The 5,054-nt window shown below is 34.4% G+C and overlaps 1 pseudogene; it reads left to right on the forward strand.

Moving 5' to 3' along the window:
- The first annotated feature begins 834 nt into the window (after positions 1 to 834).
- LOC125101203 (60S ribosomal protein L10a-like) lies at positions 835 to 1,908 on the forward strand (annotated as a pseudogene).
- The last annotated feature ends 3,146 nt before the right edge of the window (positions 1,909 to 5,054 follow it).

A 5,054-nucleotide genomic window follows, 5' to 3' on the forward strand; every position in this document is an offset into this window, starting at 1 on the left:
AATGGGTTCCAAGAAAGAATCATGTTATATTGATTTCCTCTTAGAGCAAGTTGTTGTATAGCCAGCTTGGAATGTATACATGATTGTAGGAGTTCATAACATTTGTTAGAGGAAACAGATCCATATTTATAATAAGCACTTTGCAGAACATTTTTTTCAGGAAGAAATATTCTAAGTTTTTACTAGGATATTAAGTGAATTTTTATATAGTCATTCATTTACTCAACAAATATATACTGAGTAGCTATTACATGCCAATGTTTTAGGCACTCGGAAATATCTATGAATAAAACAGAGTTTCCAGCTTCTTGTTTCAGTAAGGGGAGACAAACATTAAACAGTGAATATAATAAATGAGTATGTTACGTAGTATGCTAGTATGTGAAAATTAATATGGGGAGAAAAAGAAAGCATCGTAAGAGAGATCCAGAGGCTGAACTTATGCACTCATTCAGCCAAATAGTGAGTATATAAGTACAGCTGCAAAGAAGGTAATATCTAATTCATACTGCACTAGCAGTACTTAGAGAAATCCAAAATCTAGCTTGAAAAAAATCAGCAAAGCTGGTGATGATATGGGGAAATGAGGCTAGCTAACAGATTGCTAGTGGATGTGTAAATTATTCCAACTTGTAAGTAACATAATTTGACATTATCTATTAAATTTATAATGAACAACTATTTCACCAGCTTCTGTGAATCCATCCTCCCAAAGGGAAAATATTAGTATATAAGGAGCCTAAGGGTGTGTATTCCAGCATTGTCTGTTGTTGCAAAAGAAGGAAAGGAGGTGATTGGGTAGGAGCCAATGCACAAAGAAAGCAGAAGATGAGCATGGATCTGAATATCACCAGTAACCGAATCCATGAAATTTCATGGATAGTACCAGGGAAAACAGAATTAAAGAACAAGTAGGATTTTAAGAAAGTGTGATTGATATCCTTAAAGAGATAAAAGAAGCTAACGCAACCAGGAAACAATGACAGGCTTAAAAAAATTAACCAATTAGAGATTATCAAAGTAAAAAGCTCAGTAAATGGTCTGAACAGTAGAATAATCAGAGATGAAGATTTAATTAATGATTAAGAAGATGGAACAAAGGAGTTTACCTAGAATTCAGCACAAAAGACAAAAACATGAGAAGTATGAAAGAGATTATTTAGGTTCAAAATTGCTATATTATTTAAAAGATTTTCAGGAGTCTCCAGTTATTGTGAAGTGAGGCACTATGGGCAGTAAAATCTCCTGTGACACTCTGTACAAGGCCAGGGGTTGGGGTGGGGGGAGGGAGGGAAGGTCCTGTGCTGCTACCAGGAGGTTTTGGGATACTGTGCTGTAAGTTTTTGTAGATGGTGGAGCTGCAGATCATCTTGAAGAACTCTGACTCTCAGAAGGACAAACTCTTCTTGGGCACCATCAGGCTCAAGTCCACTCCCTGCCCCAAGTTCTCCGTATGTGTTTTGGGGGACCAGTGGCATCTGTGATGAGGCCAAAGTTATGGGTAGTCCCCACATGGACATTGAGGTACTGAAGAAATTCAACAAGAATAAAAAATTAGGAAGGTGGCCAAGAAGTATGGTACCTTTTTGGCCTCAGAATCTCTGATCAAGCAGATCCCATATATCCTGGGTCCAGGCCTTAATGAGGATGGCAAATTCCCTTCCTTGCTGAGCCACAATGAGAATGTGGTGGCCATAGTGGATAAAGTGAAGTCCAAGATAGATTCTGGATGAATAAGGTGCTGTGTCTGGCAGTGGCTTTTGGCCACGTGAAGATAACAGATGATGAGCTTGTGTACGACATCCACTTAGATGTCAGTTTTCTGGAGTCATTGCAAAAGAAGATTGGCAGAACATCTGGGGTTTGTACATCAAGAGCACCATGGACAAGCCCCAGCACCTGTATTAAGGGCCAGCTTAGTAAATTCTATTGCTACCATTAAAAATGATAATAATAAATAATTAAAAGATTTCCAGGAGGAGAAAAGATTCTGTGGCAGAACCTGTACCTGTATATCTCTATACCTATATATTCTTAAAGGTTGGTTATTTTTAATTTAAACTTTTTTTTTTGGGGGGGGGCAAATCCAGTAGATTAAAAATTATGAATGGCATTGAAATTGAGCATTATTTTCTATAATGAGTAGATATGTGTATGTATATATATGTATTTTCTATTCCCTCATCTATTACCCATTTGTGACCTTTGGCTTTTCTATTAAATTATTGCTTTTTTTTTTTTTTTTAAAGATTTTATTTATTTATTTGACAGAGAGAAATCACAAGTAGGCAGAGAGGCAGGCAGAGAGAGAGGAGGAAGCAGGCTCCCCGCTGAGCAGAAAGCCCGATGTGGGGCTCGAACCCAGGACCTGGGATCATGACCTGAGCCGAAGGCAGAGGCTCAACCCACTGAGCCACCCAGGCGCCCCAAATTATTGCTTTTTAAATATATAAATCTTTTTTCTATGGAAGGGATAATAATCTTTTGCCCATCATATAAGCTACTAATACATAATCTTTGTCATTTAAAAAATTAGTTATGATATATTTTATCTTTGAGATTTTTTCCCATTTATTCAAATGTCAATATTTTCTTTTTATGTTTTCTGAATCTTATGAGTATCTTAAAAAGTATTCCCTTTTGCTTAGCCCCCCAACCTAATCTATATTTTATTTAACTCCTTTATAGTTTACTTTTTTAGTTTTAGATCTTAAATCAATTTGAAATGTATGTTTAATTACTGTATGAATTAGGTAATTTTCATATTAAGTCTTTGTGTATGAGTTTAAAAGCTTGAGCTATGATGTTCCATTCATCTCTGTACTTGTGTCCCTCCTAGTACCATACTGTTTAGTTACCAAATCTTTATATTTTTAACCAGTAGAGAAAGTGATCTCATATTATTCCTTTTTCCAAACTTACCTTTGCAATTCTTCTGTATTTACTCTCTAGAAAAACATAAGAATCTATTTGTCAGGTTTCTGTATTTTGTTTTAAAGTAAAACAAATATGTAAAGCCACAAAAAATATATGTAGCTTCATGAATTAATGTAATGTGAACACCCTTTTAGCCACTACCTGAGCAGGAAATAAAATTTTGTCTGCCATCCTAGAATCCATCCACGTGCCCTGAGTCCCAATTGCCCCAATAGAAACCACTACCTTAACTTTTATACTTAACCACTCCCTTGAATTTATTCATTAGTTTATCACCTGTGCACACCAGGGTGCGAAACTGAAAGAAACTCAAGGGAGTGATAGGTATAAAAAGGAAGACAGTACTGAGGTTTAATTATTTCTTGTAATTTACAGTTTCCAAGATACAGAATTGATTTCCGATCATCTTGCAGAGACCTATTGGCTTTTTTCCCAATCATTATGAACTCATAGATTTAAATGTGTTGTGATATGTTTCAGCCTCTTGGCGTTATTTTTTTCCTGAAGCATAAGTTGTCTCATTTTTGCCTGGTGGGAAACACTTCCATTTGACTCATGAGTGTTTTGACAGCATTCTGGTAGGTTTTGATTGCTTCCTTTCTCTACTCTCTGCCTGGTTTGACAAGAATTTCTGGCCTTATCTTGCATATTTCCCATGTCAGTCCTCAGTTCTTTTTCCAAGAAATCAAACTCTGGATTATTCAGTGGAAAGTTGGATTTCGAGTTTAAAATCTGGATGCCCATTTATTTTGGTCTAGTCATTGTTTCTTGGCATTTTAATAAAATTAAGTTTGTAGGCAGAGGTGGGAAGCACACAGAAATAATATATCTTTGAATATATACATATCCAAAAATCATATATGAGTTTATATAGATATTTTTCAATAAATGTAGGTACTATGGGTTTTTTAATGTAACCTCTTCTCAAGGACATAGGAGTTGTAGAATTAAAATTATGCCATAATTTCTTATTTCCTTTATCCTGGATTATACATACAGAAGCCTTAAAATGACATTACTAATAAGACAATTATCGATATGAGCATGGAACACAATTAAAGTAATTTTTGTACATGCTATTCACATTCCTTGCTCATTTCATTTTTTAGTGGTTGAATTATAAGGTCTGAGTATATAAAAGTTACCTTTTAGTTTAATTCATTTAGTTTTAGTTCTCAATGTAATTATAAATGTAATGCTCAGTCATCAGTGCTTATGTTGATATTTCTGTAGTCATTTTGGTTGCCAGAATTCTTTCCTTAGTAGATTCCTTAGAAAGTTCTCATGAGAGTGTTCCTGAATTCTTGAACATCTGTAACAGTTTGCCTTATGCCCTTTATATTTGAAAATTAGTTTTGCTGCATATGAAGTGCTTGAGACACATATTCTGTCATTGAGATTGAGATTGAGAATAATAAAATACATTATTCCATTTTTTTCTGGCATAGACATTGCTATCAAAGTATGATGATAATCTAATTTTACTTTTCTTATAAGATAAGTGCTTTTAAAAAAATGCCCAAACATATTTTTTCCCTTTAAAAGTTCAGTAATTTTTTAGAGTATAACTTAGTGATAGTGGTTCCGAGTCTGTTAGGTACATGAGTGCTCTTATAATATGCAGTTTCAAATCTGGAACTTAGGAAAGTTTTCTTGCATATTAGTTTTTAGTATTTGTTTTATCCACTTGCTTGGTTTTGTTGTTGTTGTTGTTGTTCTTTTTAATTTCAGGGACTCCTATGATCTATATCTAAGACAATATCTTCAGTATTTTTTTCTCTTCAATATTTGTCATGTCCTTCCTTCTAAGCCATTTTTTTTTTGTCTTTTCTTTTTCAAAATCTTCTAAGGTGTAATTTACATAAAGTAAAATTCACCCATTTTAGTGTACTGTCCTTTGGATTTGAGGAAAGTCAGTAAATGGAAATGAAAGTTGGTGTAAATATCACAACCAAGATATAGAAAGAGCTCCAGCACTCCTATCCCCCAGATTTCTCTGTATTCCTTTGTAGTTGAGAATTTCCCCCGCACCAATCCCTGGAACCACTGACATATTTTCTATCTCTATAGTTTTGCATTTACAAGAATGTCATATAAATGGAATCATATAGTGCATA

Source organism: Lutra lutra, chromosome 5 (assembly GCF_902655055.1).
Source record: "Lutra lutra chromosome 5, mLutLut1.2, whole genome shotgun sequence".
Lineage (NCBI taxonomy): Eukaryota > Metazoa > Chordata > Mammalia > Carnivora > Mustelidae > Lutra > Lutra lutra.